The following is a 15,292-nucleotide window of genomic DNA, read 5'->3' as shown; positions in this document are numbered from 1 at the left end:
TGGCTTACAAACCATAGATGAAATTGAAGCATATAAGGAGAATGAGTAGACAAGGTATGCAATTAGTAGTGCTTTATCTAAATCCAAACTTAATAAAATTATTTACTTTAAGAATGCTTGTGAGGTTTGGGGAAAAATGAAAGAAATCTATGAAGGAAATGATAAGGGGAATCTTTCTAAGAAATTGACTACAAAGAGACATTACAAAATCTTAGGGTGGAAGATGGTGATGGTATCAAGAGTTATTTTGAAAGATTTGAAAGTGTGGTGAATGAAATTAAGAATCAAAACAATGCAATTATTGATGAAGACTTAATGGAGAAGGCTTTAAATAGATTACCTGATAGTTACAGTGGCAAAGTTTTGGCTATTGAAGAATTTTATGATCCAAAGAAGTTTACCATCGAGCAATCATTGAGCACATTGATAGTGTTTGAGCTTAGAAAGTTTGGTAATGACAAGAGCACATCTAGAATGGATTTCAAAGAAACCAAAGTTGAAGAACTTGATAGTGATAATGAATAAGAGATTGAAGCTAACTTTTCTAGAATATTGAAGAAAGGTGTCGAGAAGTATAAAGGTATGTTACTTCTAAAATATTTTAGATGTGGTAAAGTTGATCATTTGACTATTAGATGTCCAAAAAGAGGTCTTGGACAAAAGTTTAAAAGATTCAATAAAAGGGCATATTATGCATGGATGAAGATGCTAGTATTTCTTATGACAAGTCAAAAGGTGAAGATTGTTTATTTTAGGTTGAAGAAGATGAGGAAGAGGACAAGAAATATGAAATTGATATATATGACATTTGCGCTAATATTGATGATATTCAAACTTTTATATATGTCAGAAGGAAAAAGAATAAGTGGTTGATTGATAGTGGTTGTTCTTATCATATAACTAGAAATAAAAGTAAATTTGTTTCACTTGATAAACATGATGGCAGTCTTGTTGAATTTGGTGATAAAAAAGAAACACATATTGTTGTGAAAGGATCAATTACTTTTAAGGGTAAGAATTGCATTGACAATGTTTATTATGTGAATGGTTTATATCATAATTTTTTGAGTGTTGGATAAATGTATGAGAATGTATATGTTGTTACTTTCAATAATGAAGGTTGTGAATTCGGGAAGAGGTAAAGAGCATCGATTGTGGTTGGTAAGAGAATTGTGCAAAATATGTATTAGTTGGAAGGAGCTAGGAAGGATGCTTGATATCCTAAGTTGATGATAGTTGGCTTTACCATCGAAGAATGTGTCACATAAATTTTAATAATTTCACATAAGTACGTCTATAGTTGTTACATACTTACTGAAGCTAAGCAAGCCAAACAATGTGATATGCAAATGATATTAAGAAGGAAAGAAGCAAAGAGAAACATTCAAGGCTAAAGATCACTCATCTAGTAGTGTACAAGATCTTGTGCACACTTATATTTGTGGTCCCACAAAAACAAGAAGTTTACTTGGTGTAAGGTACCTTTTTCTATTCAATTATGATTGTGCTCTAAATATACATGGGTTCCATTTATAAACAACAAAGTATGAAGCATTTGAGAAGTTTAAGATATTGTCATAATCTAGAGGTTGTTAAGGAACCTTATATAATGTTGAACAAAAGATCCTAATAGCATTTTTAGGTGTCTTAAGAGGCCTTAGGTGTCTTGTAAGGTTTTAGGATGCCTCTTTATGGGGGCCTAAGATAATTTTTTAACATGTCTAACTATACAATGTATAACAATTTTACATTTAAAATGGAAACATCTAGAACTTCCACATAACATATCAAAGCCCGAGTTCTACATTGGGAGCTCTAGGCATATTGGAATGCCACTAGTTGTTAACTAGTTGAACTAAAACAAAATGTAAATTGTTATGTATATCTATTACAAACTAAAAACTTGAACTAGTTGAACAAAATGAAACTTGAATTGCTATATATATCTATTTCAAACTGAAAACTTGAAACTAGTTGAACTGAAGTAAACTTAAACTGTGAGTTGTATATTCTCAAACTTGAACACTTAAACTTCAAAATTGAAATATACTTAAACCTAAAATAGGCAAAATTGAAAATTGAACTTATCCTTTTTTCAAAACATGTATCTTTTATGTATGCCTTACCGTAGTATGTTTTATGGTTATTATAGCATCTTGTATCTTGGATATTATTGTAGGATGGTACCTAGGACAAGATCTTCAATTAGAGGTCATAGCCTAGGCCATGGTAGAGGCTTTGGATGAGGCAAAAACATCAGTGTACATGAGCTTTTCCGTAAAGGCCTTAATTAGGAAGAGGGTAGGGAAGAGCATGTCATTAAGCATCAGGAAGAGAACCATAGAGAGCAGCAGGCCAACTCAGAGGAAGTTGACCTGAGGAAAATGATGAAGACCACCATTAATCGCCTACCTCCTCTTTAGGGTGTTGGTCAGGATGGGGCACACCAGGTAGGATATGAGCATAGACCTAGGTCTAGGAGCCATCAGAGGGACCGACAAATATCAATTGTAGCTACTCAGATGAAGGACCTTCAGAGGTTCAAGGTCAAACCCTTTAATGGGATGGGTTCAAGTTATGTAGCCGAGTAGTGGCTTATTTCTCTTGACAAGGTTTTTGCTATTCAAGACTTTGACACTAATGTCAAAGCGAGGTTTTCTATTACCAACCTAGAACTCTTTGGAGCCACATGGTGGACTATCAAAGAGAAGAAACTGGATATAAATATGAACAATGTCACATGGGAGTTATTCATGGAAAAATTTCATGAGTGATTCCTACCAGAGGAATGGAACTAGTAGAGAGCACATGAATTCCACAACCTAAGACAGTTCACGATGATTGTAGCAGAGTATGAGTGCAACTTCTATGAGCTCATGCCCTATGCAAGAATTAGTGATAACCTAGCACAATTGGCACATCATTTCATCAGAGGCTTGAAAAACCATCTAGTAGGGGATGTTAAGGTATTTGAACCTAAAACCCTCAAAGATGTAATACATCAAGCCATTCTTGTAGAGCAGAGTGTTAACCTAGGACATGGGGGTTTTGTGGGAGCACCTATAGTATCAAGATCTAAGGGTAACCACAACTCAAGTGGGAATAGGAAATATCCTTTTCCTAAAGAAAATTAGAACCAATAACAACCTCAAAAACAACAAAATAGAAGGAATTATACCCTCAGGCATAGAGTGGTGGCGATGGTTCTAACTCTAAGAACTATTATAACACACAATGCAATAGGCTAAATCAAAACACTTAGCCTGCATACAGAAACCAATGTTTTGCTAGTAGGGATAGCTTCTAGCAGTCAAGTGCACCTCTAGCAGGGAGGGGATCTAGCAGAGGCACATGATGTTATTCTTGCGGGTAGTTTGGACACATTGTGGCTCACTATCCATAGTGTGTATCTCACTTTTCAGGTTCTAGGCTAACAGTATCTGAGCCCACAATCGGAGATGCAAGTAGAGCTCACAAGGTATTTGCGACAATGGATCACCATCAGGAAGACCATTACGGTACCATGGTTGAGACTACGGGAGCTATCTAAGGTACACCTCTCTCTGTATTGTTTGATTCAGGTGCCATAGACTCTTTTATTTCACCATCATTAGTTGCTAAGTGTAAGCTAGAAGCAGTTAAGCAAGATTTGGGTTGGCAAGTGGAACTAACCTTAGGCACTAGGGTTTCCATAGATTTTGTAGTTTAGAAGTGTGAACTAAGCTTAGGAGGGTTTGTGACATCAGTTGACCTTTGGGTAATTCTTCTTGGCTCTTACAATGTGGTATTAGGTATGGATTGGTTTGGCTCTCATAGAGCTAGTATAGACTGCACGAAAAAGACCATTCCATGTCAGGATGATCAAGGGAAAGATATAGAGATTATGGGGATATAGAGACCTATCTCTATGGATGATATTTGTTATGCAATTAAAGTGGAGCTTTCATAAGGGATGTCATGAATTTGCTATTATGGTAAGCGAGCTGGAAGAAGAAGACCCTGTAGGAAAAACTATAGACTACCCTATTCTACAAAAATATGTGGATGTCTTTCCTAGTGAGATTTTGGGCATGCCTTTGAAGAGAGATATTGATTTTAGCATTGATCTCATTCCAGGAGCGGACCCTATTTCTAGAGCTCCTTATCGTAGGACCACTCAAGAATTGAGTGAGTTGCACCTACAGCTTGAGGACCTTCTAGCCAAGGGTAGTATCTGATTGAGTGTATCACCATGGGGAGCTCCAGTGATCTTTGTGAACAAGAAGGATGGTTCGTTGTGCTTATGTATTGATTATAGACAACTGAACAAGGTGATAATAAAGAACATGTATCATTTACCAAGGATTGACGACTTATTTGATTAGATTAAGGGAGCTACAATGTTCTCCAAAATTGACCTTAAGTCAAGATACCATCAGCTTTGCATTCGGGATGTTGACATTCATAAGACTGCCTTCTGAACTCGCTATGGGCACTACGAGTTCACAGTAGTTCCTTTTGGGTTGATGAATGCTTTATCGATTTTCATGTGTCTGATGAATGGATTTTTCTATTCCTATCCTTATAGATTTGTACTCATGTTCCTAGATGACATATTGATATATTCTAGATCCCAGAAGGAGCATGAATATGAAGCGTTGGTAAATGGATTAAAATGGGCTATCAAAAGAGGTATTAGCTGCTTACAGGTTTATGGTGATTTTGAACTGATTGTTAATCAAGTTAGGAATTCTCATGCTACAAAAAATGATTTATTGAAAAGTTATAAACATGTTGTATGGGATTTAATTGAAGGATTTGAAGCTTTTAACCTACAATCTATCCCTAGAAATTAGAATACGCATGCTGACAGACTTGCTACAATTGGTGCACAATATGATGTTCCTACTGAAATCAGCAAGAACAAAGGAAATAATCATGTAAAAGTGGTTGTTAGACCTGCTGTACCAAACAACGCTAAAGTTGGCAAGTTTTTGATTTTGATCAGCACATTGTTAATTTTTTGAGAGAAGAAGATGAGTTTTCTCAGCCTAACCAGCAAAAATTGCAGGAACAATACGAAAATCAGATTATCCAGTTAAGAACAAACAAGATGCCAAAAGGTTTAGTAACCTTAGAATCGATTTTTAATACTGATGATCAGTTCAAAAAAGATAAATCCAACTTGCAGATTAAGGAAGAGCACTATGAAGAAGTAGAAATTGCAAAAGGTAAGAAGCTCAAACTTGGCAAGGTATGTACACCTAAGGAACATCAAACTTTTGTGAATTTATGCAATGAATTTCAAGATATTATTGCATGGAGTTATTCAATTTTAAAAGGGTTTGATCCTAACATTGCTCAATATACCATTGAGTTAGAATCAAGTGCAAACCCAGTTAGACAAAAATAGAGACCAATCAATCCCAAGTTGGAACCTCTTATGATTAAGGAGCTGAATAAGTTAATAGAAAGCAATATTATTTTTCCTATTAAGCATACCTCTTGGGTTTCTAATCCGGTTCCTGTTAGGAAGAAAAATGGAGAAATCAGATTATGTGTTGATTTTCGTGATTTAAATAGGGCTTCATTGAAGGATAAACATCCTTTGCCTTCAATGGAGCAAATCTTGCAAGTTGTTTCAGGTTCAAAACACTTCTCATTGCTGGATGGTTTTTTTGGTTACAACCAAATTTTAGTCAAAGAAGAAGACAGATTTAAAATAGCCTTTACCACCAAATGGGGCACTATGGCTTATCAAAAGATGCCATTTGGTTTATCAAACGCTGGTGCAACTTTTCAAAAAGCAATGGATAAAGCATTTCTAAATTTAATGTACAGGTTTGTGCTGGTTTATCTAGATGGTATTACTATTTTTTCAAAGAATGCAACAGATCACTTTCAACACTTAAAGGTAATATTCAAAAGATGCAGGGAGTATAGTATATCTTTGAATCCTAAGAAAAGCATTTTTTCTGTTCATGAAGGTAAATTATTAGGATTTATTGTGTCAAAGGAAGGTATTACCATAGAACCGGAAAGAGTAAGTATGATTCTTGCTCTACCACTTCCAGCACATAAGAAGGGATTGCAAAGTTTCCTAGGAAGAATAAATTTTATAAGAAGATTTATTCCAAATTTTGCTGAATTATTGATCCCATTAATAGCTATGCTTAAGAAAGGTATCATTTTCAGCTGGACTAAGGAAGGTAAACACAGTTTTGAACTAATAAAAGAAGCATTAGCAGTTGCTCCTACATTGTTAAATCCAGATTTCTCTAAGGACATTATATTATATGCTTATGGAAACATTGATTCTATCATTGCTATGTTAGTACAGTAAAATGATGAAGGTTCAGAACAACCATTAGCATTTTTTAGCCAAGGGCTTAAAGATTATGAGTTACATTATTCTTTCGTGGAAAAGCATGTTCTTGTTGTTATTAGAAGTTTAAAAAAATGCAGGCATATGCTTTCCAATAATAAGATCAAAATAATGGTAGCTCATGATTTTGTTAAAGATTTCTTGCTCAATAAAGATTTGAATACTAAAAGAGCAGGTTGGATTACTAAAGCCATGGAATACGATATTGAAATCAATGTAACCAAGCTAGTTAGAGGTAAGGGATTATGCGAACAGCTAGCTGGAAACAGAATTAATAATTTGAATAATGATAATGATGTTGTCTTGACCATGTTAGATAACGAACAGCCTGTTGTACATAATATTCAGACTGATTGGGTAGAAGATATGATAAGATTCTTGCAAATAGGACGTTGCCTTGAAGGTTTGGAGAGATCAAAACGAAGGTATTACAGATTACAAGCTATTCCTTACTGTCTAATGAATGGTATTTTGTTTAAAAAGGATCTACAGGGTGTATTGTTGAGATGTATAAAACCAAATCCAATTGAGCACATTTTGCATCAATTTCATGAAGGACCAGCTGGAGGTCACTTCTCACCAAGAGCCACAGCTCTTAAGGTGATGAAGGCAGGCTACTATTGGCCAAGCGTATTCAAAGACACACACATCTTTGGGTAAGAAGATGCAAACAATGTGCAATTTTTGTAGGTAAAGAAAAGTTATCAGCGATGCCTTTGAAACCTATTCAAGTAGACCAGTCATTCATGAAATGGGGTCTAGACTTCATTGGTGCCATTAACCCACCTTCAAGTGTAGGTCATAAATGGGTATTGACAGCCACAGATTATTTTACAAAATGGACTGAAGTAAGAGCCCTTAAAGATGCAAATGAGACTACTATTTTAAATTTTTATGAGGATTTAATTTGCAGATTTGGTGTACCAGATTCAATTATTTCAAATAACGCACTTGCTTTTATAGGAAATAAGATTGCTGAATGGGTTGTTAAGAATGACATGTATCTGAATACTTCATCAAATTATTACCCACTAGGTAATGGGCAAGCTGAATCCACCAACAAGAATCTGATTCACATTATAAAGAGAACATTAGAAGGGAATCAACATTCTTGGCATGAGAAGTTGAAATCAGCACTGTGGGCTAATCGGATAACTTCCGAGAGATCAACTGGTATGTCTCCTTACACACTAGTTTATGGTAAAGAAGCTAGATTACCAATTTCAGTTGAGTTTCTAGCATTAGATTTTATGCATCAGTTAGATATGATTGATGAAGAACCAATGATGGTAAGGCTGGCCCAACTCAATGAACTAGAAGAGAAAAGAAAAGATGCTTTGCAAACCATTGAGCATCATCAAGTTCAGATGAAGAGGGCATTTGACAAAATGGCATCTCCAAAAGATTTCCAGCTTGGAGACCTAGTACTAAAATGGGATGAATTGAAAAGTAGGCCTAGAAAGCATTCGAAATTTGATGCCATGTGGGATGGTCTGTATATCATAACCGAAACCACGCAACATAATGCTTTCCATCTGTCTACACTTGAAGGAGAAGATTTGACAATCTTGGTTAATGGGATTCAGCTCAAGCGATGCTTTTGAGGTACCTTTCATATTATAATAAGTGCTTTGGCATAGTAGAGTAGAAGTACATTTTTTATTTTAGATTTCAATAAGTGTTGTTCCAGCACATCTAGATTCAAGTTTCAGCATTTTAGTTGTTAGTAATAAAGTTGGAAACTACACCACATCATTATCAATCTGCCATCAGCACATGAGATACATATCATGCAAAGCATGGAATGAATTTTAATGCTCTGAATCACACATGCCTCACGGGTTCATGACAGGCTCATGATAACATGATGTAATTCCCAGCCATTCAGCCATAAAGAAATCAAAAAGCACTCAAGCATATTGTTGGTATAAGTCTTTTCAGAATATTTTTCAAAAAAATAGCAATCATAAATTCTGGTTTTAATTATTGGTTGGCTTGAATAAATATCTTACCCCATAGCAGCAATATGATGTGTTTTCCACCATCATACTAGACTGATATATCACTGTGTATAACATAAAAATACTGAAAAAGGGAGGGGTGGTCACTCCAAGATAGCCGGCATACCACCCTAGTACAATCATGAATAATGCACCACATTGCTATTATGACACAAGGTACACATTCAAGCTAGTAGTTCAAGTTTTGTGGTAGTTTTTTCAATAAATTTTCAGTCAAATCTTAGAGGTGTCATAACAGCCAGCAGCTATCAATCTTCACAACCATAATACAATTATTATCACAGAAAAGGAATCATAAAAGAAACAAATTTTCCCCTTTACTGTGATACAATTCTATCCTGGTTATCAAAACGAATAGCTACAAGATCCTATGGCAGCTAACAGATCTGTTTGAAAAAAGTTCATTTTTTTAGTTTTCAGGTTTAGTTTTCAGTTTTCAATTCAATAAGGCGTGTTTCAATTTTCAAAGTTTCAGTTTTTTAAGTTTTGAGAAGGTTCAATTTTTCTAAGTGCTGAAGATGACTCTATGCCCAATGGATTGACAAGACAACTAGTCTGTTATTGTTTAGCAGGCAAACAACCCTGAGAGGTCACCAAAAATGTTACCAATTTAACATGTCTTTTAAATTGTTATATTTTACGCTAAACTAATTATGTTTTATCTACTAACTAAGTGTGTTTAGTAGTTGAGAGTATACAGTACAGAACGAAAAGAATGTAGCAAACAAAGTACAAGAAGCATAAGAAAGAGAATTGATCACTTTTTATAATACAAGTGCTGAAATAATATTCAAAGTATTCAAAAAAAAATATTTTTACAAAGTGTTCATGTTTACACAGTACTTGAATACAATGCATTCAGTTATTACTAGTGCTCTCAGCCCCTAACATAAATATCTAAATTAAACACATTGTACAAATAGAAAAGTACTAAAAAAGAGATAGAAAGGAAAGGCATCCATTTCCTGAATGGAAGGTTGTTGCATTGAACGTTGAAGGGCTGATCCTGCATCTCCATCTGGGAGTAAAACCTGCAAAAAATGAATAAAGAAATGGATCAGTTTATATGAATTGAGCAATGGAAAACTTTCCTATCATCTATACTCTGCTATTTATACAACATGGTTATCCAGATAACTATGCTAAAAGGCAAGAAGGCAAGAACAATCCAAAGAAGATAAAACCTATTTTTTTTACTAGTGAGTGTGTTCCATGCGTAGATACAAGTATGAAGACTTGAGGCTATAGAAGGATCATGCGTAAGTTACATGCATGAAGCCTTTTGGCTGAGTTTGTTCGGGCAAAGACAGAAGATATTGGGGAGACTGTTGAGGGGGCATACATAAGTAACAAGTATGGGACCTTTCAGTTAAACCAATGTAGTTGATTGAAGACTTTGAGGAGATCATTGAAAGGACGTGCATAAGTACAAGCACGAAACTTTCTGGTTGAATCATGTAGTGGCAAAGGCAAAGGACAAGAGGAGACTGTCGAAGGAGCATACATAAGTTTCAGGTATGGAACCTTCCAGTCGAATCATGGAGGACATGTTAAGTTGGTAGTCTTAGGCTAAAGGAGTTTCAATTATTTCTGCAAGTATATTTCAGCATATATCAAGAAAAATACATGTTCAATCAGTCACAAGGTCAGTCAGAATTACTTATCAGTGCCAAATAAATAAGAAGAAATAGGATTATCAACATCAGAAAATCATTAACTTATAGTGTTGAGCAAACTGAGAGATTTATTTTGGTAATAGAAAACAAGATGGAAAGAAAATCCTATTGAGTTTGATTTAGTCTTCAATAGGAGCAGGCACATGTATGCTACAGGGAGTGCATATATTTTTTGCCTATTTTTTGTGGAGGGTTAAACAACTACAGCTGGAGTTCTTATCCACATGAACATACACATGATATGCCTACACCCCCTGCATGGGACCTTAAAAGTCTAAAACGAGTAGATGTTAACTAGGCAGATATTGCTCCTCTTATGACAACTCTTCTAGGCTTACCTTCTCCATTGAACTCTGTTCTAAGTCTACCTACAAAATATTTAAATTTAAATAAGGAAGAACAAGTAGAAGCTACTTTTGCAAATGCAAAACAAATTCTGAATTAGTTCCTTCGCAAGTCTCGACTAAAACAATCAAGATCGTTACATTTCAGAACATTTGGACCTTTGACCAGGCATCATATTTTTGTAGAAGAAATTGGGAAGCTTATATCTTCTAGGCAGTATCAAGCTGCCTTACACTTGACACAAGATCTTATCACACTCTCTCTTGCAGGTCTTCATTATTTTCAGACATATGATTGGTTTTCTTTGATGACAACAATTACGATGGGTTACCTTGGCTGGATGGTTTATATCATTCTTCATGTGTTAAAATGATATACATCTTTCCTTGAAACTGTGTATGAGACAAGACTAAAGACTGGAGCTAATGAAGTCAGAAATAAAAGAAGTGCTCTCCTCCTCTTTACCACATTTATCTTGGAGTGGCAATATTTCTTTGGACAACGATCTTCAGTGACAACAATTTTATACAAGCATTATGGAGAGTTCTACAAGTTTCTAGATTGATTTTAATTGCAAAGCTTATGTCAGTGTGCATTGTGTCTTTTCTTATTCTTGAACTTTTGGTATCAAGTTTATTTGAAAGTATGATCAGAATGGAATAAAGTGTATCAACAGGTTGAATTTCATAAAGGATCACTTATATCTGAAGGCATCTTTGAGCAAGAAGGATAACTATAAAGATTAAAAGATCCATATGTTCATACAAGTCTAAATGTACAGATTTAGATGAAGCTTTACATTTTAGGTACATATCAGAAGATTGCCACAATGATATGAAACTAGAGTTTGAATTTTTTTTTTTTAAATGGGGTCCAGCTATGGTAATGGGTGGAGGAAACAGTAACACCTTTTAAATGCATACAGCAGGGTAACATCAAGAAAATCACATTTTTTGCTGATTCAATAGACCAAGAATGTCACAGATTTATTCAAATGCTAATTGGCATAAAGAGTAAAGCGTTATAGTAATTATTGAAGTAGTAAACAGTGCTACTGATTGATGAGTAACATAGCATAACCAGGAAAAAGGATGGCATAATAAAACTCATAGTTTGATCCAGATCTATATTTTTTTAAAAAGCAAAGCAAGCACATACCTAGCAAAAAACTCATGATGAAGGCATACGGTGCTACGAAAATGACTACCAATAGTAGAAAGTAGATCCAACAAAGGCTCATACTAGTAAATACGGCATCCAAAAATAACTCCAAGAAGAAAATCGGCAAGCTCATGAAGGGTTGTTTAACTAAATATGATGACCAGTATAGCCAAGCAAGAAAATTTGAGAGCTCCAGCAAGCATAAAATGGCATCCATAAGCAGAATATGGAACCTCACAGCAAGATAGTAACACCCAGCAGGGAAAAAGAAAGAAAATGACTTCATCCAGCACATGGCAAACAAAAAGAAGAACTTGTGAGCTCTCAAGAACATGGCGTATCAAACCAGCAGGGTACTTTGTCAAAGCATGCCATCTCCAAAGAAAAATCTGCATGGTAATAACCAGCAAAGGGAGAAAATCACAGCAAACTTCTTGCATAAGGCTAGGGTTTTTTGAAACCCCATTCTCCATTCTTTCCATGCGTGAATAGCAAAATAACAAGGGTGAAGACAAAACAAATCTGCCTTATCTCCTTTGACATCTTTTTAATTGCCCTTTTTTACATTTCATAAAAATTTTAAATCCGCAAGTGAGTCAGTTTTCATTTTTATCACATTGCTATGTGGGATGTAATATTATTATTGCAAATTCTATTTTTAATTAGCTTTGCATGTATTAAATGAATTACATTTTTAATCATTTAATATATGTGAAACTAATAAAAATAATATTACATTATTTATAGTAATACTAATATGTTTTAAAATTAACAAAAATAGAATGTTAATTATTAAAGCATACTAGTAGTAGTATAAATAAAGGAGTTAAGTTATTATTTCCATTATAATATTAAATTAATATTAACATGTTCATTTTAAATGATAAAATATAAGAAGGAACACAATAATATTAAATTAATATAATAAATGAGCTTCAATTATAAAATTAATATGTAAAGTGGTTGTAATTATAAGGCCATTGATTTTATTAATTAATCAAATGGAAATCAAGAGAGATTTAGCATTTAAATGCCTAAATGCAAGGAGAGAAAATGGGAATTCTATTTTTGGAATAGGGGAATATTCACTTAATAGGGGGTACTCATTGAGGCTAAGTTCAGTTCGAGTTCCACATGTAGAGCTAGAGGCAGTTTTGAGTTATCCAGCAGTTGGGCAGATGGTTAAGTGCAGTTTTCATTGACTCCTTCATAGTTTTCATCATTTTTTGATGACTTTTCCTAGGCATGATTTTGGAGTCCGAGTTAGGGTTATTCTTCTATATATTGTACTTTCACCTCATTATGAGGGACCTTCTTTCGGATTTAGATTTTTTGCGCATAGCAGATTTTGAGTTGATTGTAAGGGCACTTGTGACAGAGATTTTTTCAGCATTGATTATAGAGATATAGCAGCTCCTTATCATAGATTCTTGTGCAATTTTGTGAATTCCTTGCTTTAATGTTGTGTTTGCCTTCATTACAATTACGTTCCTAGTTGCAGATTTGAATCGTGATACATGTGATTGCAAGTCTATGTTTGTGATTATTGTTTTCTTGCAAAAAATTGGTAAGACTTAGGTATCCCTTTCAAAGCAGGAGATCCTTATCCTTACATAGAAACACTTTTGTGATTACATGATTGTCTGATATTGTGAATCAATTGTCTTTTCGTAGTTTGTGCTGAAGTAATCAAAATTACATTCACAACCATTGGTGTATCACCTCACTTAAATTAGTTTTTATCATTTATTCTTTCATTTCTTACCCTTATCTCGAGTATGTTTTAGGATTAGGTGATCACAACTTAGGAACCGGCCTAGCTTCCAGAGATTCTTCTCTCGTTTTAGGACAACCCACCACCCGAGAGAGTTTTTGCTCTTTCACAAGATAGCTTGCTTCTACATCTCACTAAAGGCACAAATCCTGATTGACAACAATTCCCTAGAAAATCATTTTAGACAGGGATCCTGTATTCACTTCCACATTTTGGACATTACTGCAACATGATCTTGGAGCGCAGTTGAACTTCAACTCAACTTATCACCAGAGACAGATGGTCAAACTAAGAGAGTGAATTAGGTTCTAGAGGATATGATGAGGATTTATGTGATGGACAAACAAACTCTTTGGGAGGATTATCTTTACCTAGTGGAGTTTGCTTATAACAATAGATATCACAATTCTATTAGGATGGAAGCTTTTCAGGCTTTGTATGGTCATCCTTTCCATACTCCTTTGAGTTGGGATAGTCTTAAGGATCACATCCTATTGGGTCCTGAGATACTTTGAGATATGGAGCAATAGGTAGTGTGCATCCATGAGCATGTGTCTACAGCATAGGATAGACAAGAGAAGTATGTTGATGCTCATAGGATAGATAAGCAATTTGCAGTGGGTGAGAATTTTTTCTTGAGAGTGTGTCCACGAAAGAGTCTAATCCATTATGGAAAGGGTTTGAAGCTAGCACCTCGCTTTGTTCCAGGCTGTTTGAGATTCTTGAGAGGATAGGTGCAGTTGTCTACCATCTTGCTCATGTTCATGATGTTTTCCATGTTTCTATACTTAGACAGTATATTCTTGATGTGTTACATGTTCTTGATTGGAATGTGTTATAGGTAGAGGACATGCAGCTAGCTTTGGAGCTAGTTTACATTCTGCAACAACAGGAGTAGACCCTCAAGGTTCAAACCATAAAGCGAGTAAGGGTCCAATGGGACCCTATTGATGAGTCATCAGCTACATAGGAGGATGCATCTGGTTTACGAGATTTATATCCCTACTTGTTTATAGGCTTCCAGGAGTAAGCCTAAGTCTAGGGGGTTGGATGTAGTGCCTACCCTAGTTTACACTCAATTATTATTGTCGAACTCTTTTAGGCAAAATTATGTTTATGCTTGATGATTAGTGGCATTATCTTCCACATTATTGGACATTCTTTTCATCTCAATTGATTGTATCATGAGACTACTTGGTACTAGTGACTTCATGTATGCATGATTATACCTTGATGATGGTTAATATAGTGATTTTAGTTATTTGATGATGTTAGTTAGATCTATTATTATACATGTTTTCTTATGGACACTTACACCATACTGCATGTGTATGGTGTGTGTGTGTATGTTTTCTTTATGTATGACATTTTTGATGTGGTTAAGGAAGGGAGTCGTAGTCACTTTCTAGTTGAGATCTACACAATGCACCACTTCCTATCATTTCTTGTTTAGTTTATAATATATATTTTTGTACATGCGTGGATTTTATGTAGATTGTAGGTACTAGGTATCAACTTCCCTGAATTGCTAGGATGATCATACCCTATCACAATATCTCAATGCTAAGAGAGGGGAGATAAATTCTTAAGTCCAAATCCTAACCTTTAAACCAATTGTCCTAGAAAATTAGGACAAGTATCTAAGATGATTACCTTCTAAATTCATTGTATGATGTAAATTCGTGATTATAACCCTTGAGTTTGATCTTGTATGTGGTATTTTATTATGGGTTTTCATATTTCATCTTGTAGGTCTTTGGCAATTTTTTTGTTAAGTAAGTCAAATTAAAAGATTAATTAATAATTTAATTTAATGGAAAATTGTTATGATATTCTCAATATTTAATTATATTTAATTAATTAAATTTAACAAGAAATTTATAGACTGTTTTGGGAATATTTTTGAGAATAAAACTGCTATGGAGGAAATCCAAAAAATTCATGACAAAAT

This window comes from Cupressus sempervirens, chromosome 4 (assembly GCF_028749045.1).
Source record: "Cupressus sempervirens isolate cs-2001-9-10 chromosome 4, ASM2874904v1, whole genome shotgun sequence".
Lineage (NCBI taxonomy): Eukaryota > Viridiplantae > Streptophyta > Pinopsida > Cupressales > Cupressaceae > Cupressus > Cupressus sempervirens.
This window is presented reverse-complemented; position numbering follows the sequence as displayed.